This window comes from Mauremys reevesii, linkage group 5, assembly GCF_016161935.1.
Source record: "Mauremys reevesii isolate NIE-2019 linkage group 5, ASM1616193v1, whole genome shotgun sequence".
Classification (NCBI taxonomy): domain Eukaryota; kingdom Metazoa; phylum Chordata; order Testudines; family Geoemydidae; genus Mauremys; species Mauremys reevesii.
In genome coordinates this window covers 53884214-53907466 of record NC_052627.1, presented here as the reverse complement: position 1 = coordinate 53907466, position 23253 = coordinate 53884214, and the positions used below count along the sequence as shown (strand labels likewise).

Sequence of the window (23253 nt, the reverse complement as noted above, 5' to 3'; positions counted from 1 at the left end):
TATGGGTAGGGCACTCGGAGCTAGGGTTAGGGTTCCTATGGGTAGGGCACTCGGAGCTAGGGTGAGGGTTCCTATGGGTAGTCGACTGGGAGCTAGGGTTAGGGTTCCTATGGGTAGGGCACTCGGAGCTAGGGTTAGGGTTCCTATGGGTAGACTACTTTGAGCTAGGGTTAGGGTTCCTATGGGTAGACTTCTTGGAGCTAGGGTTAGGGTTCCTATGGGTAGGGCACTCGGAGCTAGGGTTAGGGTTCCTATGGGTAGGGCACTCAGAGCTAGGGTTAGGGTTCCTATGGGTAGGGCACTCGGAGCTAGGGTTAGGGTTCCTATGGGTAGGGCACTCGGAGCTAGGGTTAGGGTTCCTATGGGTAGGGCACTCGGAGCTAGGGTTAGGGTTCCTATGGGTAGACTAGTTGGAGCTAGGGTTAGGGTTCCTATGGGTAGACTACTTGGAGCTAGGGTTAGGGTTCCTATGGGTAGGGCACTCGGAGCTAGGGTTAGGGTTCCTATGGGTAGGCGACTCGGAGCTAGGGTTAGGGTTCCTATGGGTAGGGCACTCGGAGCTAGGGTTAGTATTCCTATGGGTAGACTACTTTGAGCTAGGGTTAGGGTTCCTATGGGTAGACTTCTTGGAGCTAGGGTTAGGGTTCCTATGGGTAGAGCACTCGGAGCTAGGGTTAGGGTTCCTATGGGTAGGGCACTCAAAGCTAGGGTTCGGGTTCCTATGGGTAGGCACTTGGAGCTAGGGTTAGGGTTCCTATGGGTAGGGCACTGGGAGCTAGGGTTAGGGTTCCTATGGGTAGGGCACTCGGAGCTAGGGTGAGGGTTCCTATGGGTTGGCGACTCGGAGCTAGGGTTAGGGTTCCTATGGGTAGGGCACTCGGAGCTAGGGTTAGGGTTCCTATGGGTAGACTAATTTGAGCTAGGGTTAGGGTTCCTCTGGGTAGACTTCTTGGAGCTAGGTTTAGGGTTCCTATGGGTAGGGCACTTGGAGCTAGGGTTAGGGTTCCTATGGGTAGACTACTTGGAGCTAGGGTTAGGGTTCCTATGAGTAGGGCACTCGGAGCTAGGGTTAGGGTTCCTATGGGTAGGGCACTCGGAGCTAGGGTTAGGGTTCCTATGGGTAGGGCACTCGGAGCTAGGGTTAGGGTTCCTATGGGTAGGGCACTCGGAGCTAGGGTTAGGGTTCCTATGGGTAGACTACTTGGAGCTAGGGTTAGGGTTCCTATGGGTAGGGCACTCGGAGCTAGGGTTAGGGTTCCTATGGGTAGGGCACTCGGAGCTAGGGTTAGGGTTCCTATGGGTAGACTACTTGGAGCTAGGGTTAGGGTTCCTATGAGTAGGGCACTCCGAGCTAGGGTTAGGGTTCCTATGGGTAGGGCACTTGGAGCTAGGGTTAGGGTTCCTATGGGTAGACTACTTGGAGCTAGGGTTAGGGTTCCTATGGGTAGGGCACTCCGAGCTAGGGTTAGGGTTCCTATGGGTAGGGCACTCGGAGCTAGGGTTAGGGTTCCTATGGGTAGGGCACTCGGAGCTAGGGTTAGGGTTCCTATGGGTAGGGCACTCGGAGCTAGGGTTAGGGTTCCTATGGGTAGGGCACTCGGAGCTAGGGTTAGGGTTCCTATGGGTAGACTAGTTGGAGCTAGGGTTAGGGTTCCTATGGGTAGGGCACTTGGAGCTAGGGTTAGGGTTCCTATGGGTAGAGCACTCGGAGCTAGGGTTAGGGTTCCTATGGGTAGGGCACTCGGAGCTAGGGTTAGGGTTCCTATGGGTAGACTACTTGGAGCTGGGTTAGGGTTCCTATGGGTAGGGCACTTGGAGCTAGGGTTAGGGTTCCTATGGGTAGGGCACTTGGAGCTAGGGTTAGGGTTCCTATGGGTAGACTACTTGGAGCTAGGGTTAGGGTTCCTATGGGTAGGGCACTCGGAGCTAGGGTTAGGGTTCCTATGGGTTGGGCACTCGGAGCTAGGGTTAGGGTTCCTATGAGTAGGGCACTCGGAGCTAGGGTTAGGGTTCCTATGGGTAGGGCACTCGGAGCTAGGGTTAGGGTTCCTATGGGTAGACTAGTTGGAGCTAGGGTTAGGGTTCCTATGGGTAGACTATTTGGAGCTAGGGTTAGGGTTCCTATGAGTAGGGCACTCCGAGCTAGGGTTAGGGTTCCTATGGGTAGGGCACTCGGAGCTAGGGTTAGGGTTCCTATGGGTAGACTACTTGGAGCTAGGGTTAGGGTTCCTATGGGTAGGGCACTCGGAGCTAGGGTTAGGGTTCCTATGGGTAGACTACTTGGAGCTAGGGTTAGGGTTCCTATGGGTAGGGCACTTGGAGCTAGGGTTAGGGTTCCTATGGGTAGGGCACTTGGAGCTAGGGTTAGGGTTCCTATGGGTAGGGCACTCGGAGCTAGGGTTAGGGTTCCTATGGGTAGACTACTTGGAGCTAGGGTTAGGGTTCCTATGGGTAGGGCACTTGGAGCTAGGGTTAGGGTTCCTATGGGTAGACTACTTGGAGCTAGGGTTAGGGTTCCTATGGGTAGGGCACTTGGAGCTAGGGTTAGGGTTCCTATGGGTAGGGCACTCGGAGCTAGGGTTAGGGTTCCTATGGGTAGGGCACTCGGAGCTAGGGTTAGGGTTCCTATGGGTAGACGACTTGGAGCTAGGGTTAGGGTTCCTATGAGTAGGGCACTCCGAGCTAGGGTTAGGGTTCCTATGGGTAGACTACTTGGAGCTAGGGTTAGGGTTCCTATGGGTAGGGCACTTGGAGCTAGGGTTAGGGTTCCTATGGGTAGGGCACTCGGAGCTAGGGTTAGGGTTCCTATGGGTAGACTACTTGGAGCTAGGGTTAGGGTTCCTATGAGTAGGGCACTCGGAGCTAGGGTTAGGGTTCCTATGGGTAGGGCACTTGGAGCTAGGGTTAGGGTTCCTATGGGTAGACTACTTGGAGCTAGGGTTAGGGTTCCTATGAGTAGGGCACTCGGAGCTAGGGTTAGGGTTCCTATGGGTAGGGCACTCGGAGCTAGGGTTAGGGTTCCTATGGGTAGGGCACTCGGAGCTAGGGTTAGGGTTCCTATGGGTAGGGCACTCGGAGCTAGGGTTAGGGTTGCTATGAGTAGGGGACTCGGAGCTAGGGTTAGGGTTCCTATGGGTAGGCGACCTGGAGCTAGGGTTAGGGTTCCTATGGGTAGAGAACTCGGAGATAGGGTTAGGGTTCCTATGGGTAGGGCACTCGGAGTTAGGGTTAGGGTTCGTATGGGTAGACTTCTTGGAGCTAGGTTTAGGGTTCCTATGAGTAGGGCACTCCGAGCTAGGGTTAAGGTTCCTATGGGTAGGGCACTAGGAGCTAGGGTTAGGGTTCCTATGGGTAGACTACTTGGAGCTAGGGTTAGGGTTCCTATGAGTAGGGCACTCGGAGCTAGGGTTAGGGTTCCTATGGGTAGGGCACTTGGAGCTAGGGTTAGGGTTCCTATGGGTAGACTACTTGGAGCTAGGGTTAGGGTTCCTATGGGTAGGGCACTTGGAGCTAGGGTTAGGGTTCCTATGGGTAGGGCACTCGGAGCTAGGGTTAGGGTTCCTATGGGTAGGGCACTCGAAGCTAGGGTTAGGGTTCCTATGGGTAGGGCACTCGGAGCTAGGGTTAGGGTTCCTATGGGTAGGGCACTCGGAGCTAGGGTTAGGGTTCCTATGGGTAGGCGACTTGGAGCTAGGGTTAGGGTTCCTATGGGTAGAGCACTCGGAGCTAGGGTTAGGGTTCCTATGGGTAGGGCACTCGGAGCTAGGGTTAGGGTTCCTTTGGGTAGACTACTTGGAGCTAGGGTTAGGGTTCCTATGGGTAGGGCACTGGGAGCTAGGGTTAGGGTTCCTATGGGTAGGGCACTGGGAGCTAGGGTTAGGGTTCCTTTGGGTAGACTACTTGGAGCTAGGGTTAGGGTTCCTATGGGTAGGGCACTCGGAGCTAGGGTTAGGGTTCCTATGGGTAGGGCACTTGGAGCTAGGGTTAGGGTTCCTATGGGTAGACTACTTGGAGCTAGGGTTAGGGTTCCTATGAGTAGGGCACTCGGAGCTAGGGTTAGGGTTCCTATGGGTAGGGCACTCGGAGCTAGGGTTAGGGTTCCTATGAGTAGGGCACTCGAAGCTAGGGTTAGGGTTCCTATGGGTAGGGCACTCGGAGCTAGGGTTAGGGTTCCTATGGGTAGACTAGTTGGAGCTAGGGTTAGGGTTCCTATGGGTAGGGCACTTGGAGCTAGGGTTAGGGTTCCTATGGGTAGACTACTTGGAGCTAGGGTTAGGGTTCCATTGAGTAGGGCACTCCGAGCTAGGGTTAGCGTTCCTATGGGTAGGGCACTTGGAGCTAGGGTTAGGGTTCCTATGGGTAGGGCACTCGGAGCTAGGGTTAGGGTTCCTATGGGTAGGGCACTCGGAGCTAGGGTTAGGGTTCCTATGGGTAGGGCACTCGAAGCTAGGGTTAGGGTTCCTATGGGTAGGGCACTCGGAGCTAGGGTTAGGGTTCCTATGGGTAGACTACTCGGAGCTAGGGTTAGGGTTGCTATGAGTAGGGGACTCGGAGCTAGGGTTAGGGTTCCTATGAGTAGGGCACTCGAAGCTAGGGTTAGGGTTCCTATGGGTAGGGCACTCGGAGCTAGGGTTAGGGTTCCTATGGGTAGACTACTCGGAGCTAGGGTTAGGGTTGCTATGAGTAGGGGACTCGGAGCTAGGGTTAGGGTTCCTATGGGTAGGCGACTTGGAGCTAGGGTTAGGGTTCCTATGGGTAGACTTTTTGGAGCTAGGGTTAGGGTTCCTATGAGTAGGGCACTCGGAGCTAGGGTTAGGGTTCCTATGGGTAGGGCACTCGAAGCTAGGGTTAGGGTTCCTATGGGTAGGGCACTCGGAGCTAGGGTGAGGGTTCCTATGGGTTGGCGACACGGAGCTAGGGTTAGGGTTCCTATGGGTAGGGCACTCGGAGATAGGGTTAGTATTCCTATGGGTAGACTACTTTGAGCTAGGGTTAGGGTTCCTATGGGTAGACTTCTTGGAGCTAGGGTTAGGGTTCCTATGAGTAGGGCACTCGGAGCTAGGGTTAGGGTTCCTGTGGGTAGGGCTCTCAAAGCTAGGGTTAGGGTTCCTATGGGTAGGGCACTCGGAGCTAGGGTTAGGGTTCCTATGGGTAGGGCACTCGGAGCTAGGGTTAGGGTTCCTATGGGTAGGGCACTCGGAGCTAGGGTTAGGGTTCCTATGGGTAGGGCACTTGGAGCTAGGGTTAGGGTTCCTATGGGTAGACTACTTGGAGCTAGGGTTAGGGTTCCTATGAGTAGGGCACTCGGAGCTAGGGTTAGGGTTCCTATGGGTAGGGCACTCGGAGCTAGGGTTAGGGTTCCTATGGGTAGGGCACTCGGAGCTAGGGTTAGGGTTCCTATGGGTAGACTACTCGGAGCTAGGGTTAGGGTTGCTATGAGTAGGGGACTCGGAGCTAGGGTTAGGGTTCCTATGGGTAGGCGACTTGGAGCTAGGGTTAGGGTTCCTATGGGTAGACTTTTTGGAGCTAGGGTTAGGGTTCCTATGAGTAGGGCACTCGGAGCTAGGGTTAGGGTTCCTATGGGTAGGGCACTCGAAGCTAGGGTTAGGGTTCCTATGGGTAGGGCACTCGGAGCTAGGGTGAGGGTTCCTATGGGTTGGCGACACGGAGCTAGGGTTAGGGTTCCTATGGGTAGGGCACTCGGAGATAGGGTTAGTATTCCTATGGGTAGACTACTTTGAGCTAGGGTTAGGGTTCCTATGGGTAGACTTCTTGGAGCTAGGTTTAGGGTTCCTATGTGTAGGGCACTCGGAGCTAGGGTTAGGGTTCCTATGGGTAGGGCTCTCAAAGCTAGGGTTAGGGTTCCTATGGGTAGGGCACTCGGAGCTAGGGTTAGGGTTCCTATGAGTAGGGCACTCGAAGCTAGGGTCAGGGATCCTATGGGTAGGGCACTCGGAGCGAGTGTTAGGGTTCCTATGCGTAGGGCACTCGGAGCTAGGGTTAGGGTTCCTATGGGTAGGCGACTTGGAGCTAGGGTTAGGGTTCCTATGGGTAGAGCACTCGGAGCTAGGGTTAGGGTTCCTATGGGTAGGGCACTCGGAGATAGGGTTAGGGTTCCTTTGGGTTGACTACTTGGAGCTAGGGTTAGGGTTCCTATGGGTAGGGCACTTGGAGCTAGGGTTAGGGTTCCTATGGGTAGGGCACTGGGAGCTAGGGTTAGGGTTCCTTTGGGTAGACTACTTGGAGCTAGGGTTAGGGTTCCTATGAGTAGGGCACTCGGAGCTAGGGTTAGGGTTCCTATGGGTAGGGCACTTGGAGCTAGGGTTAGGGTTCCTATGAGTAGACTACTTGGAGCTAGGGTTAGGGTTCCTATGAGTAGGGCATTCGGAGCTAGGTTTAGGGTTCCTATGGGTTGGGCACTCGGAGCTAGGGTTAGGGTTCCTATGAGTAGGGCACTCGAAGCTAGGGTCAGGGATCCTATGGGTAGGGCACTCGGAGCTAGGGTTAGGGTTCCTATGGGTAGACTAGTTGGAGCTAGGGTTAGGGTTCCTATGGGTAGGGCACTTGGAGCTAGGGTTAGGGTTCCTATGGGTAGACTACTTGGAGCTAGGGTTAGGGTTCCATTGAGTAGGGCACTCCGAGCTAGGGTTAGCGTTCCTATGGGTAGGGCACTTGGAGCTAGGGTTAGGGTTCCTATGGGTAGGGCACTTGGAGCTAGGGTTAGGGTTCCTATGGGTAGGGCACTCGGAGCTAGGGTTAGGGTTCCTATGAGTAGGGCACTCGAAGCTAGGGTTAGGGTTCCTATGGGTAGGGCACTCGGAGCTAGGGTTAGGGTTCCTATGGGTAGACTACTCGGAGCTAGGGTTAGGGTTGCTATGAGTAGGGGACTCGGAGCTAGGGTTAGGGTTCCTATGGGTAGGGCACTCGGAGCTAGGGTTAGGGTTCCTATGGGTAGGGCACTCGGAGCTAGGGTTAGAGTTGCTATGGGTAGACTACTCGGAGCTAGGGTTAGGGTTTCTATGAGTAGGGGACTCAGAGCTAGGGTTCGGGGTCCTATGGGTAGGCGACTTGGAGCTAGGGTTAGGGTTCCTATGGGTAGACTTTTTGGAGCTAGGGTTAGGGTTCCTATGAGTAGGGCACTCGGAGGTAGGGTTAGGGTTCCTATGGGTAGGGCACTCGAAGCTAGGGTTAGGGTTCCTATGGGTAAGGCACTCGGAGCTAGGGTGAGGGTTCCTATGGGTTGGCGACACGGAGCTAGGGTTAGGGTTCCTATGGGTAGGGCACTCGGAGATAGGGTTAGTATTCCTATGGGTAGACTACTTTGAGCTAGGGTTAGGGTTCCTATGGGTAGACTTCTTGGAGCTAGGGTTAGGGTTCCTATGAGTAGGGCACTCGGAGCTAGGGTTAGGGTTCCTGTGGGTAGGGCTCTCAAAGCTAGGGTTAGGGTTCCTATGGGTTGGGCACTCGGAGCTAGGGTTAGGGTTCCTATGAGTAGGGCACTCGAAGCTAGGGTTAGGGTTCATATGGGTAGGGCACTCGGAGCTAGGGTTAGGGTTCCTATGGGTAGGGCACTCGGAGCTAGGGTTAGGGTTCCTATGGGTACACTACTCGGAGCTAGGGTTAGGGTTGCTATGAGTAGGGGACTCGGAGCTAGGGTTAGGGACCCTATGAGTAGGGCACTCGAAGCTAGGGTTAGGGTTCCTATGGGTAGGGCACTCGGAGCTAGGGTTAGAGTTGCTATGGGTAGACTACTCGGAGCTAGGGTTAGGGTTTCTATGAGTAGGGGACTCAGAGCTAGGGTTCGGGGTCCTATGGGTAGGCGACTTGGAGCTAGGGTTAGGGTTCCTATGGGTAGACTACTTGGAGCTAGGGTTAGGGTTCCTATGAGTAGGGCACTCGGAGCTAGGGTTAGGGTTCCTATGGGTAGGGCACTCGAAGCTAGGGTTAGGGTTCCTATGGGTAAGGCACTCGGAGCTAGGGTGAGGGTTCCTATGGGTTGGCGACACGGAGCTAGGGTTAGGGTTCCTATGGGTAGGGCACTCGGAGATAGGGTTAGTATTCCTATGGGTAGACTACTTTGAGCTAGGGTTAGGGTTCCTATGGGTAGACTTCTTGGAGCTAGGGTTAGGGTTCCTATGAGTAGGGCACTCGGAGCTAGGGTTAGGGTTCCTGTGGGTAGGGCTCTCAAAGCTAGGGTTAGGGTTCCTATGGGTTGGGCACTCGGAGCTAGGGTTAGGGTTCCTATGAGTAGGGCACTCGAAGCTAGGGTTAGGGTTCATATGGGTAGGGCACTCGGAGCTAGGGTTAGGGTTCCTATGGGTAGACTAGTTGGAGCTAGGGTTAGGGTTCCTATAGGTAGACTAATTGGAGCTAGGGTTAGGGTTCCTATGAGTAGGGCACTCCGAGCTAGGGTTAGGGTTCCTATGGGTTGGCGACACGGAGCTAGGGTTAGGGTTCCTATGGGTAGGGCACTCGGAGATAGGGTTAGTATTCCTATGGGTAGACTACTTTGAGCTCGGGTTAGGGTTCCTATGGGTAGACTTCTTGGAGCTAGGGTTAGGGTTCCCATGAGTAGGGCACTCGGAGCTAGGGTTAGGGTTCCTGTGGGTAGGGCTCTCAAAGCTAGGGTTAGGGTTCCTATGAGTAGGGCACTTGGAGCTAAGGTTAGGGATCCTATGGGTAGGGCACTGGGAGCTAGGGTTAGGGTTCCTATGGGTAGGGCACTCGGAGCTAGGGTGAGGGTTCCTATGGGTTGGCGACTCGGAGCTAGGGCTAGGGTTCATACGGGTAGGGCACTCTGAGATAGGGTTAGTATTCCTATGGATAGACTAATTTGAGCTAGGGTTAGGGTTCCTCTGTGTAGACTTCTTGGAGCTAGGTTTAGGGTTCCTATGCGTAGGGCACTTGGAGCAAGGGTTAGGTTCCTATGGGTAGACTACTTGGAGCTAGGGTTAGGGTTCCTATGAGTAGGGCACTCCGAGCTAGGGTTAGGGTTCCTATGGGTAGGGCACTTGGAGCTAGGGTTAGGGTTCCTATGGGTAGACTACTCGTAGCTAGGTTTAGGGTTCCTATGAGTAGGGCACTCGAAGCTAGGGTTAGGGTTCCTATGGGTAGGGCACTCGGAGCTAGGGTTAGGGTTCCTATGGGTAGACTTTTTGGAGCTAGGGTTAGGGTTCCTATGAGTAGGCCACTCGGAGCTAGGGTTAGGGTTCCTATGGGTAGGGCACTCGGAGCTAGGCTGAGGGTTCCTATGGGTAGACTAGTTGGAGCTAGGGTTAGGGTTTCTATGCGTAGGGCACTTGGAGCTAGGGTTAGGGTTCCTATGGGTAGAGCACTCGGAGCTAGGGTTAGGGTTCCTATGGGTAGGGCACTCGGAATGAGGGTTAGGGTTCCTTTGGGTAGACTACTTGGAGCTAGGGTTAGGGTTCCTATGGGTAGGGCACTTGGAGCTAGGGTTAGGGTTCCTATGGGTAGGGCACTTGGAGCTAGGGTTAGGGTTCCTATGAGTAGGGCACTCGGAGCTAGGGTTAGGGTTCCTATGGGTTGGGCACTCGGAGCTAGGGTTAGGGTTCCTATGAGTAGGGCACTCTAAGCTAGGGTTAGGGTTCATATGGGTAGGGCACTCGGAGCTAGGGTTAGGGTTCCTATGGGTTGACTAGTTGGAGCTAGGGTTAGGGTTCCTATAGGTAGACTAATTGGAGCTAGGGTTAGTGTTCCTATGAGTAGGGCACTCCGAGCTAGGGTTAGGGTTCCTATGGGTAGGGCACTCGGAGCTAGGGTTAGGGTTCCTATGGGTAGACTACTTGGAGCTAGGGTTAGGGTTCCTATGAGTAGGGCACTCGGAGCTAGGGTTAGGGTTCCTATGGGTAGGGCACTTGGAGCTAGGGTTAGGGTTCCTATGGGTAGGGCACTCGGAGCTAGGGTTAGGGTTCCTATGATTAGGGCACTCGAAGCTAGGGTTAGGGTTCCTATGGGTAGGGCACTCGGAGCTAGGGTTAGGGTTCCTATGATTAGGGCACTCGAAGCTAGGGTTAGAGTTCCTATGGGTAGGGCACTTGGAGCTAGGGTTAGGGTTCCTATGGGTAGGGCACTTGGAGCTAGGTTTAGGGTTCCTATGGGTAGGGCACTCTGAGCTAGGGTTAGGGTTCCTATGAGTAGGGCACTCGGAGATAGGGTTACGGTTCCTATGGGTAGGGGACTCGGAGCTAGGGTTAGAGTTCCTATGGGTAGACTACTTGGAGCTAGGGTTAGGGTTCCTATGTTTAGGGCACTCCGAGCTAGGGTTAGGGTTCCTATGGGTAGGGCACTCGGAGCTACGGTTAGGGTTCCTATGATTAGGGCACTCGAAGCTAGGGTTAGGGTTCCTATGGGTAGGGCACTCGGAGCTAGGGTTAGGGTTCCTATGGGTAGGCGACTTGGAGCTAGGGTTAGGGTTCCTATGGGTAGACTTTTTGGAGCTAGGGTTAGGGTTCCTATGAGTAGGCCACTCGGAGCTAGGGTTAGGGTTCCTATGGGTAGGGCACTCGGAGCTAGGGTGAGGGTTCCTATGGGTTGGCGACTCGTAGCTAGGGTTAGGGTTCCTATGGGTAGACTAGTTGGAGCTAGGGTTAGGGTTCCTATGCGTAGGGCACTTGGAGCTAGGGTTAGGGTTCCTATGGGTGGGGCACTTGGAGCTAGGGTTAGGGTTCCTATGGGTAGACTATTTGGAGCTAGGGTTAGGGTTCCTATGGCTAGACTACTTGGAGCTAGGGTTAGGGTTCCTATGGGTAGAGCACTCGGAGCTAGGGTTAGGGTTCCTATGCGTAGGGCACTCGGAGTTAGGGTTAGGGTTCCTTTGGGTAGACTACTTGGAGCTAGGGTTCCTATGGGTAGGGCACTTGGAGCTAGGGTTAGGGTTCCTATGGGTAGGGCACTTGGAGCTAGGGTTAGGGTTCCTATGGGTAGACTACTTGGAGCTAGGGTTAGGGTTCCTATGAGTAGGGCACTCCGAGCTAGGGTTAGGGTTCCTATGGGTAGGGCACTTGGAGCTAGGGTTAGGGTTCCTATGGGTAGACTACTTGGATCTAGGGTTAGGGTTCCTATGAGTAGGGCACTCGGAGCTAGGGTTAGGGTTCCTATGGGTAGGGCACTCGGAGCTAGGGTTAGGGTTCCTATGAGTAGGGCACTCGAAGCTAGGTTTAGGGTTCCTATGGGTAGGGCACTCGGAGCTAGGGTTAGGGTTCCTATGGGTAGACTATTTGGAGCTAGGTTTAGGGTTCCTATGGGTAGGCGACTTGGACCTAGGGTTAGGGTTCCTATGGGTAGACTTTTTGGAGCTAGGGTTAGGGTTCCTGTGAGTACGCCACTCGGAGCTAGGGTTAGGGTTCCTATGGGTAGGGCACTCGGAGTTAGGGTGAGGGTTCCTATGGGTAGACTAGTTGAAGCTAGGGTTAGGGTTCCTATGGGTAGACTACTTGGAGCTAGGTTTAGGGTTCCTATGGGTAGGGCACTTGGAGCTAGGGTTAGGGTTCCTATGGGTAGGGCACTTGGAGCTAGGGTTAGGGTTCCTATGGGTAGACTACTTGGAGCTAGAGTTAGGGTTCCTATGGGTAGGGCACTCGTAGGTAGGGTTAGGGTTCCTATGGGTAGGGCACTCGGAGCTAGGGTTAGGGTTCCTATGGGTAGGGCACTCGGAGCTAGGGTTAGGGTTCCTATGGGTAGACTACTTGGAGCTAGGGTTAGGGTTCATATGAGTAGGGCACTCCGAGCTAGGGTTAGGGTTCCTATGGGTAGACTACTTGGAGCTAGGGTTAGGGTTCCTATGAGTAGGGCACTCGGAGCTAGGGTTAGGGTTCCTATGGGTAGGGCACTCGGAGCTAGGGTTAGGGTTCCTATGGATAGGGCACTCGGAGCTAGGGTTAGGGTTCCTATGGATAGGGCACTCGGAGCTAGGGTTAGGGTTCCTATGGGTAGACTATTTGGAGCTAGGGTTAGGGTTCCTATGGGTAGGCGACTTGGAGCTAGGGTTAGGGTTCCTATGGGTAGGCGACTTGGAGCTAGGTTTAGGGTTCCTATGGGTAGGCGACTTGGAGCTAGGGTTAGGGTTCCTATGGGTAGACTTTTTGGAGCTAGGGTTAGGGTTCCTATGGGTAGGGCACTCGGAGCTAGGGTGAGGGTTCCTATGGGTTGGCGACTCGGAGCTAGGGTTAGGGTTCCTATGGGTAGACTAGTTGGAGCTAGGGTTAGGGTTCCTATGCGTAGGGCACTTGGAGCTAGGGTTAGGGTTCCTATGGGTAGACTACTTGGAGCTAGGGTTAGGGTTCCTATGGGTAGAGCACTCGGAGCTAGGGTTAGGGTTCCTATGGGTAGGGCACTCGGAGTTAGGTTTAGGGTTCCTTTGGGTAGACTACTTGGAGCTAGGGTTAGGGTTCCTATGGGTAGGGCACTTGGAGCTAGGGTTAGGGTTCCTATGGGTAGGGCACTTGGAGCTAGGGTTAGGGTTCCTATGGGTAGACTACTTGGAGCAAGAGCTGGGTTCCTATGAGTAGGGCATTCGGAGCTAGGGTTAGGGTTCCTATGGGTTGGGCACTCGGAGCTAGGGTTAGGGTTCCTATGGGTAGACTACTTGGAGCAAGGGTTAGGGTTCCTATGAGTAGGGCACTCGGAGCTAGGGTTAGGGTTCCTATGGGTTGGGCACTCGGAGCTAGGGTTAGGGTTCCTATGAGTAGGGCACTCGAAGCTAGGGTTAGGGATCATATGGGTAGGGCACTCGGAGCTAGGGTTGGGGTTCCTATGGGTAGACTAGTTGGAGCTAGGTTTAGGGTTCCTATGGGTAGGGCACTTGGAGCTAGGGTTAGGGTTCCTATGGGTAGACTAATTGGAGCTAGGGTTAGGGTTCCTATGAGTAGCGCACTCCGAGCTAGGGTTAGGGTTCCTATGGGTAGGGCACTTGGAGCTAGGGTTAGGGTTCCTATGGGTAGACTACTTGGAGCTAGGGTTAGGGTTCCTATGAGTAGGGCACTCGGAGCTAGGGTTAGGGTTCCTATGGGTAGGGCACTCGGAGCTAGGGTTAGGGTTGCTATGAGTAGGGCACTCGAAGCTAGGGTTAGGGTTCCTATGGGTAGGGCACTCGGAGCTAGGGTTAGGGTTCCTATGGGTAGGGCACTCAGAGCTAGGGTTAGGGTTGCTATGAGTAGGGGACTCGGAGCTAGAGTTAGGGTTCCTATGGGTAGGCGACTCGGAGCTAGGGTTAGGGTTCCTATGGGTAGGGCACTCAGAGCTAGGGTTAGGGTTCCTATGAGTAGGGCACTCGGAGCTAGGGTTAGGGTTCCTATGGGTAGGGCACTCGAAGCTAGGGTTAGGGTTCCTATGGGTAGGGCACTCGAAGCTAGGGTGAGGGTTCCTATGGGTTTGCGACTCGGAGCTAGGGTTAGGGTTCCTACGGGTAGGGCACTCGGAGATAGGGTTAGTATTCCTATGGGTAGACTACTTTGAGCTAGGGTTAGGGTTCCTATGGGTAGACTACTTGGAGCTAGGGTTAGGGTTCCTATGGGTAGGGCACTCGGAGTTAGGGTTAGGGTTCCTTTGGGTAGACTACTTGGAGCTAGGGTTAGGGTTCCTATGGGTAGACTACTTGGAGCTAGGGTTAGGGTTCCTATGAGTAGGGCACTCGGAGCTAGGGTTAGGGTTCCTATGGGCAGGGCACTCGGAGCTAGGGTTAGGGTTCCTATGATTAGGGCACTCGAAGCTAGGGTTAGGGTTCCTATGGGTAGGGCATGTTGCATCGCAAGAGCAGGAACGAAGTCCAAGCAGAGAGAGAGAGTGTGTGTGTATGCATCCATCTTTATTCATTCCCAGCATGCTCTTATATACAACATGATAAGCAATCACAATTGCTAATTAGTTAATTAAACCCACACAGCCGCAGCTGTAACTCATAGGGTAATTATCATTCTACACACCTGTCTACCTATTCACAATTAGCTGGCCAATGAGAACAAGCCCAAGGCCAGCCCTTCACACACAATCCCCAATCCAGAAGCCTTCAGCATCTCACATTCAATCCCACATCTCCCCCCTTTATTTACAATCAAAAGAAAAGGGAAAAGGAAAACAAAATAAAAATATTCACCAAACATTTTCAACTTATAACAGCATAACACCACAATCTATCTTAATCAATTATTATGTTATTCATAAAACATTTGCAACTCATAACAGCATAACATTATAACCTATCATAAACAAAAAATTAAAGCTTTATAAGATCAACCTATATGACCATTCAATCCTTAACATATAATTTCAAAAACATCAAATGAACAAAACAAAACACAATAAACAAATGATGTAACCTCTGCAGGACCCCCCCCCCTTTTTTTTTTTTTTGAAACATCCCTCAGATGTCAGGTGATCAAACTGACACTGAGGGTGGTGGGGGGTCTTAAGGAAAAAACATCAAACCACATGACAATACAACAACAATTCTGGCCAGAAAACAGACAACACAAAACATAACAAGGAACATAAAACATAAATCTTAGTTCTAAATAATAATTGCATGGTACCACACAGATTTTCTTTCAAACACAAAAAATCATCTCAAGTGAGTAATTCATTCATGGAGGATCAGACAGAAAAAGTCCTGGCAGAGCTAACAAACAGCTCTCCTCCGGGGGCTCTGGTTCCGCGACATCTGAGCGCGTCTCGTGAGGCTCCTCCGCATCTGCCTGCCGTCACTCCGGACGCAACCAAGGCGGACCCACCTCGCTGGCATCCACCTGGGACCCGCATCAGTGGCAACACACACATAACCCCTGCCCCACGTTAGCAAGTCAACTGGTCCTTTCCATATTTGCTGCTGATAATCAAACCATTTGACTGAGGGTCGGGGGGCCGCACCCTGCTCTTCCCCAGTCATCCCGCTGACATGTTTAATCGCGGGGGGCACCTGGCTGTTTTTACCAAGATGTAACCAATTAAGCACGTAAAGAGCTTGCAGCAACCGAGCGGCAGGCGTCTTATCCAAGGCGTCTGCCCGCTCACTGCAAATCCCCCCTTTTTGTCTTAAAAGGAGCGCCTTAAAAGAGGCATGAGCACATTCAATAATAGCGTGTAGTTTGTCTGCTTCAGCCTGAAGGGTTTGGACAAGCAGTTCTTTGGCTTGTAGCTCCTTCTTAATTTCACTCAGCTCAAGAACAGCAGCTCTATAATGACGACGGTTATGTGCTGCATCTACTGTGGCTGCCGCAACCTGCTTTTGAAGGTTATTCACTTTTGACTTTTCTCTTTCTAAGGCAGTCTGTAAAGCTTGAATATTTAGGACTGCTTGAACCCGGAGATTCAGCTGCACCAGGTCTGCCTCTCTCTCTGCTAGTAATGTTTCGGGGATGTTGCTGTGCTCTCGCAAAGCAATGTTAGACTGACCAAGACCAGTAAGCTTCCCCCGTTCATGTTCCAGTTCGAGGGCCAACTTCTTGTTTATTTCTTCCAAACGTTTTATCTTTCTCCTGAAACCTCTAGATTCTCGAAGCTCCTGGCTGGTGAGTGAAATTACTTCTTGCAGCTCTTTCTCCGACATCATCTTACTGTGGCTAACAGCCTGCAGCTCTATCTCCAAAGCTTGAATCCGTTCATGGGAAGCCTGGTTATTTCCTCCATCAGCGATTTGTGCATCCCGTTCTTTTTGCACTGACTGGAGGTGGCTTTCTAACTCCACTATCTGCTGGTGAACCTGGGATACTTCCTTCTGAAGTCTTGAGCATTCAACATCAATGGACTGCTTTTCACTTTGAAGTTTCAGTAACTCCCGTTTTAATTCTTTCACTTCCAAATCCAGCCGCTTCTTTGTAGATTTTAATTCACTAATCAGCTGGTCCTGTGAACTTACATCTCTTTGATAAGCTTCCACCATTACCTTTTGCTGTAAGAACTGCTCCTTTACTATTTGGGTCTGTTTCTTCAGGCTGGCACTTTCCTGTTGCAGATTTTCCATCTGGCTCAATTGTGCCAAGATTTCTGATACTGCCTCAGTACTTTCACCTAAGAAGTTTGCGCCTTCATCAAGTTCTTCTTTGCTTGCTTTTGCTGCCTGCAGAGCTACCTCTAGGACAATCTTCTCATTCTGCAAATATTGGATCGTGTCATCCTTAGAAATAACATCACCCTGGAATTCCTCTAACCTGGCCACCAGCTCATCATATTGAGTCTGTAGGTCATTTAGGGACTGCTCTTTGGTGTGCAATGATTCTTGGGTTAAGGTGAGCTGCTTCATGAGCACTAGATGCTCTTGCTGTAAAGATTCAAACTGTAGATCTCGCTGATGCAGAATCAATTTAACCTGTTCCAGTTCTCGCTCCAGTGTTACTGCAAAATCAGCCATTTTCTGAAGTTGTCTTCTCTCATCCTCAAACTCCTCCAATCGTCTCTGCGCGGTGAGCCATACTGGACTCAGGGAGAAAACCTCCTTATCGCCCTGAGCCACCGATTTCCAGAGCTCACAGCCCAACCGCTCCCAAACAGTTTTATTACTTGATTGAACGGAAAGTCCCCCTCTTCGTCCCCACCGCAACAGGCAGGATAACGCATCAGAGGGGAACTTTTCTCCCCACCGCTCCGTGATGCGTATCAAATCTGCTGACGCAGCAGTTCCCATATTAGCTGCTCACTTCTTGGTTCGAGTGTGCCTCCCTTGTCAGATGCCCTGCGGCTCCCAGCCGCTCGCTCGAACACCCTGCGGCTCCCAGCCACTTGTCAGGTACGCCTCCTTTCTTCGGACGCCCTGCGGCTTCCCAGCCGCTCACTCGGACGCCATGCGGCTTCCCAGCCGCTCACTTGGACACCCTGCGGCTCCCAGCCACTTGTCAGGTACGTCTCCCTGATTCGAACGTCCCGCGGCTTCCCAGCCGCTCGTTCGGATTCCCTGCGGCTCCCAGCCGCTTGTCAGGCACGCCTCCTCTCTCGGACGCCCTGCAGCTCTCAGCTGCTCGCTCGGACGCCCTGCAGCTCCCAGCTTTGATGCGTTCCCACTTGGCGCGGCGGTTCTGGAACCAGATCTTGACCTGTACCTCGCTGAGCTTGAGGGCGTGAGCGATCTGCGAGCGCTCCGTCAGGCTCAGGTACTTCTTGCAGTGGAATTCCTTCTCCAGCTCCAGCAGCTGCTCGCTCGTGAAAGCCGTGCGCCTTTTTTTTTTTTTTTTTCCTTCTCCGGCCGCTCGACGCTGGGACTTCAGGCGCGTCCTTCTTTTTCTTTTTATCAATTCAGGTCACCAACACTATCTTCATTCAAGATTGGCAACAGTGGTACTAGTACTTATCTTGTTTTAGTTCTGTTTGCCTTCTTGATAGTTCACGATTTGTCTTCTAGTGACTTCAGTTATGAGTTTAGTTCTCTTTGCATTTCATTCATTTCCTTTGCCTCAGCCTTCTCATACTTTCCTCTCCTTCTCCTAGTGATAACCAGTACAATAATTCCAGCAACAATTGCTAGTACCACCACTACAATGACTGCAATAACACCAGCAGTCAGACGTTTCATGGAAAACTCTGGGGGCTTTTCATCAACATAGTAGATTAGAGCTTGATCAAATTTTAGAGGTTCTTCACTGATGTTTATCTGTAGTGTGAGTCACCTTTGACATCTTTTTCAAAGTAATAAGCCACGTCAGATATATCCACAGTCTTGGCAGACTTCTGGGAAACATTTTGTTTCAGTTCAATAGTGATATAAGGTTTTTCATACACAACATCAGTTATATACTCTGGATTCAGCGAGTAACGCTCCTTAAATTCATTTTTGATGATTTCCTTCAAAAGAGAAGCATCCACAGCTGTACTTCTCTCACTGTGTTTTGTTTCAATGATGATCCAGCTTGTTCTGACTAGTTCACTGCACTGTAAGTCTGTATCACATCGGGGTCACCATTTGTTGCATCGCAAGAGCAGGAACGAAGTCCAAGCAGAGAGAGAGTGTGTGTGTATGCATCCATCTTTATTCATTCCCAGCATGCTCTTATATACAACATGATAAGCAATCACAATTGCTAATTAGTTAATTAAACCCACACAGCCGCAGCTGTAACTCATAGGGTAATTATCATTCTACACACCTGTCTACCTATTCACAATTAGCTGGCCAATGAGAACAAGCACAAGGCCAGCCCTTCACACACAATTCCCAATCCAGAAGCCTTCAGCATCTCACATTCAATCCCACAAGGGCACTCGGAGCTAGGGTTAGGGTTCCTATGGGTAGACTAATTGGAGCTAGGATTAGGGTTCCTACGAGTAGGGCACTCCGAGCTAGGGTTAGGGTTCCTATGGGTAGGGCACTTGGAGCTAGAGTTAGGGTTACTATGGGTAGACTACTTGTAGCTGGGTTAGGGTTCCTATGAGTAAGGCACTCGGAGCTAGGGTTAGGGTTCCTATGGGTAGGGCACTCGGAGCTAGGGTTAGGGTTCCTATGTGTAGGGCACTTGGAGCTAGGGTTAGGGTTCCTATGGGTAGACTACTTGGAGCTAGGGTTAGGGTTCCTATGAGTAGGGCACTCCGAGCTAGGGTTAGGGTTCCTATGGGTAGGGCACTTGGAGCTAGGGTTAGGGTTCCTATGGGTAGACTACTTGGAGCTAGGGTTAGGGTTCCTATGAGTAGGGCACTCGGAGCTAGGGTTAGGGTTCCTATGGGTAGGGCACTCGGAGCTAGGGTTAGGGTTCCTATGATTAGGGCACTCGAAGCTAGGGTTAGGGTTCCTATGGGTAGGGCACTCGGAGCTAGGGTTAGGGTTCCTATGGGTAGACTACTCGGAGCTAGGGTTAGGGTTCCTATGGGTTGGGCACTCGGAGCTAGGGTTAGGGTTCCTATGAGTAGGGCACTTGGAGCTAGGGTTAGGGTTCCTATGGGTAGGGCACTCGGAGCTAGGGTTAGGGTTCCTATGGGTAGGGCACTCGAAGCTAGGGTTAGGGTTCCTATGGGTAGGGCACTCGGAGCTAGGGTGAGGGTTCCTATGGGTTGGCGACTCGGAGATAGGGTTAGGATTCCTATGGGTAGACTTCTTGGAGCTAGGTTTAGGGTTCCTATGTGTAGGGCACTCGGAGCTAGGGTTAGGGTTCCTATGGGTAGGGCTCTCAAAGCTAGGGTTAGGGTTCCTATGGGTAGGGCACTCGGAGCTAGGGTGTGGGTTCCTATGGGTTGGCGACTCGGAACTAGGGTTAGGGTTCCAATGGGTATGGCACTCGGAGATAGGGTTAGTATTCCTATGGGTAGACTACTTTGAGCTAGGGTTAGGGTTCCTATGGGTAGGGCACTTGGAGCTAGGGTTAGGGTTCCTATGGGTAGGGCACGTGGAGCTAGGGTTAGGGTTCCTATGGGTAGGGTACTCGGAGCTAGGGTTAGGGTTCCTATGCATAGGGCACTCGGAGCTAGGGTTAGGGTTCCTATGGGTAGGGCACTCGGAGCTAGGGTTAGGGTTCCTATGATTAGGGCACTCTAAGCTAGGGTTAGGGTTCCTATGGGTAGGGCACTCGGAGCTAGGGTTAGGGTTCCTATGGGTAGACTACTTTGAGCTAGGGTTAGGGTTCCTATGGGTAGACTACTTTGAGCTAGGGTTAGGGTTCCTATGGGTAGGGCACTTGGAGCTAAGGTTAGGGTTCCTATGGGTAGGGCACGTGGAGCTAGGGTTAGGGTTCCTATGGGTAGACTACTTTGAGCTAGGGTTAGGGTTCCTATGCATAGGGCACTCGGAGCTAGGGTTAGGGTTCCTATGGGTAGGTGACTTGGAGCTAGGGTTAGGGTTCCTATGGGTAGACTACTTGGAGCTAGGGTTAGGGTTCCTATGAGTAGGGCACTCCGAGCTAGGGTTAGGGTTCCTATGGGTAGGGCACTTGGAGCTAGGGTTAGGGTTCCTATGGGTAGACTACTTGGAGCTAGGGTTAGGGTTCCTATGAGTAGGGCACTCGGAGCTAGGGTTAGGGTTCCTATGGGTAGGGCACTCGGAGCTAGGGTTAGGGTTCCTATGATTAGGGCACTCGGAGCTAGGGTTAGGGTTCCTATGGGTAGGGCACTCGGAGCTAGGGTTAGGGTTCCTATGGGTAGACTACTCGGAGCTAGGGTTAGGGTTCCTATGGGTTGGGCACTCGGAGCTAGGGTTAGGGTTCCTATGAGTAGGGCACTCGAAGCTAGGGTTAGGAATCATATGGGTAGGGCACTCGGAGATAGGGTCAGGGTTCCTATGGGTAGACTACTTGGAGCTAGGGCTAGGGTTCCTATGAGTAGGGCACTCGGAGCTAGGGTTAGGGTTCCTATGGGTAGACTTTTTGGAGCTAGGGTTAGGGTTCCTATGAGTAGGGCACTCGGAGCTAGGGTTAGGGTTCCTATGGGTAGGGCACTCGGAGCTAGGGTTAGGGTTCCTATGGGTAGGGCACTCGGAGCTAGGGTGAGGGTTCCTATGGGTTGGCGACTCGGAGCTAGGGTTAGGATTCCTATGGGTAGGGCACTCGGAGATAGGGTTAGTATTCCTATGGGTAGACTACTTTGAGCTAGGGTTAGGGTTCCTATGGGTAGACTTCTTGGAGCTAGGTTTAGGGTTCCTATGGGTAGGGCACTCAGAGCTAGGGTTAGGGTTCCTATGGGTAGGGCACTCGGAGCTAGGGTTAGGGTTCCTATGGGTAGGGCACTCGGAGCTAGGGTTAGGGTTCCTATGGGTAGGGCACTCGGAGCTAGGGTTAGGGTTCCTATGGGTAGACTACTTGGAGCTAGGGTTAGGGTTCCTATGGGTAGGGCACTCGGAGCTAGGGTTAGGGTTCCTATGAGTAGGGCACTCGAAGCTAGGGTTAGGATTCATATGGGTAGGGCACTCAGAGATAGGGTTAGGGTTCCTATGGGTAGACTACTTGGAGCTAGGGTTAGGGTTCCTATGTGTAGGGCACTTGGAGCTAGGGTTAGGGTTCCTATGGGTAGACTTTTTGGAGCTAGGGTTAGGGTTCCTATGAGTAGGGCACTCGGAGCTAGGGTTAGGGTTCCTATGGGTAGGGCACTCGGAGCTAGGGTTAGGGTTCCTATGGGTAGGGCACTCGGAGCTAGGGTTAGGGTTCCTATGATTAGGGCACTCTAAGCTAGGGTTAGGGTTCCTATGGGTAGGGCACTCGGAGCTAGGGTTAGGGTTCCTATGGGTAGACTACTTTGAGCTAGGGTTAGGGTTCCTATGGGTAGGGCACTTGGAGCTAGGGTTAGGGTTCCTATGGGTAGGGCACGTGGAGCTAGGGTTAGGGTTCCTATGGGTAGGGTACTCGGAGCTAGGGTTAGGGTTCCTATGCATAGGGCACTCGGAGCTAGGGTTAGGGTTCCTATGGGTAGGTGACTTGGAGCTAGGGTTAGGGTTCCTATGGGTAGACTACTTGGAGCTAGGGTTAGGGTTCCTATGAGTAGGGCACTCCGAGCTAGGGTTAGGGTTCCTATGGATAGGGCACTTGGAGCTAGGGTTAGGGTTCCTATGGGTAGACTACTTGGAGCTAGGGTTAGGGTTCCTATGAGTAGGGCACTCGGAGCTAGGGTTAGGGTTCCTATGGGTAGGGCACTCGGAGCTAGGGTTAGGGTTCCTATGGGTAGGGCACTTGGAGCTAAGGTTAGGGTTCCTATGGGTAGGGCACGTGGAGCTAGGGTTAGGGTTCCTATGGGTAGACTACTTTGAGCTAGGGTTAGGGTTCCTATGGGTAGGGCACTTGGAGCTAAGGTTAGGGTTCCTATGGGTAGGGCACGTGGAGCTAGGGTTAGGGTTCCTATGGGTAGGGCACTCGGAGCTAGGGTTAGGGTTCCTATGGGTAGACTACTTTGAGCTAGGGTTAGGGTTCCTATGCATAGGGCACTCGGAGCTAGGGTTAGGGTTCCTATGGGTAGGTGACTTGGAGCTAGGGTTAGGGTTCCTATGGGTAGACTACTTGGAGCTAGGGTTAGGGTTCCTATGGGTAGGGCACTGTGAGCTAGGGTTAGGGTTCCTATGGGTAGGGCACTTGGAGCTAGGGTTAGGGTTCCTATGGGTAGACTACTTGGAGCTAGGGTTAGGGTTCCTATGGGTAGGGCACTCGGAGCTAGGGTTAGGGTTCCTATGGGTAGGGCACTCGGAGCTAGGGTTAGGGTTCCTATGATTAGGGCACTCGAAGCTAGGGTTAGGGTTCCTATGAGTAGGGCACTCGAAGCTAGGGTTAGGATTCATATGGGTAGGGCACTTAGAGATAGGGTTAGGGTTCCTATGGGTAGACTACTTGGAGCTAGGGTTAGGGTTCCTATGAGTAGGGCACTCGGAGCTAGGGTTAGGGTTCCTATGGGTAGACTTTTTGGAGCTAGGGTTAGGGTTCCTATGAGTAGGGCACTCGGAGCTAGGGTTAGGGTTCCTATGGGTAGAGCACTCGGAGCTAGGGTTAGGGTTCCTATGGGTAGGGCACTCGGAGCTAGGGTTAGGGTTCCTATGGGTTGGCGACTCGGAGCTAGGGTTAGGGTTCCTATGGGTATGGCACTCGGAGTTAGGGTTAGGGTTCCTTTGGGTAGACTACTTTGAGCTAGGGTTAGGGTTCCAAGGGTAGACTACTTGGAGCTAGGCTTAGGGTTCCTATGGGTAGAGCACTCGGAGCTAGGGTGAGTGTTCCTATGGGTAGGGCACTCGGAGTTAGGGTTAGGGTTCCTATGAGAAGGGCACTCGGAGCTAGGGTTAGGGTTCCTATGGGTAGGGCACTCGGAGCTAGGGTTAGGGTTCCTATGGGTAGACTACTTGGAGCTAGGGTTAGGGTTCCTGTGAGTAGGGCACTCCGAGCTAGGGTTATGGTTCCTATGGGTAGGCACTGGAGCTAGGGTTAGGTTCCTATGGGTAGGGCACTTGGAGCTAGGGTTAGGTTCCTATGGGTAGACTACTTGGAGCTAGGGTTAGGTTCCTATGGGTAGGGCACTTGAGCTAGGGTTAGGTTCCTATGGGTAGGGCACTTGGAGCTAGGGTTAGGTTCCTATGGGTAGGGCACTCGGAGCTAGGGTTAGGTTCCTATGGGTAGGGCACTGGAGCTAGGGTTAGGGTTCCTATGGGTAGGGCACTGGAGCTAGGGTTAGGGTTCCTATGGGTAGGCACTGGAGCTAGGGTTAGGTTCCTATGGGTAGACTACTTGCAGCTAGGGTTAGGGTTCCTATGGGTAGGGCACTGGAGCTAGGTTAGGTTCCTATGGGTAGGGCACTGGAGCTAGGGTTAGGTTCCTATGGGTAGACTACTTGGAGCTAGGGTTAGGTTCCTATGGGTAGGGC

General features: G+C 52.6%; 1 protein-coding gene and 1 pseudogene across 1 annotated transcript in view; one reads left to right on the top strand and one right to left on the bottom strand.

Annotated features, from left to right (window-relative positions):
- Positions 1 to 23253, top strand: part of FREM3 (FRAS1 related extracellular matrix 3) — a 313505-nt gene that overhangs the window by 175874 nt on the left and 114378 nt on the right. The gene's annotated exons all lie outside the window — the stretch shown is intronic.
- On the bottom strand, positions 17222 to 17889 carry LOC120406090 (annotated as a pseudogene).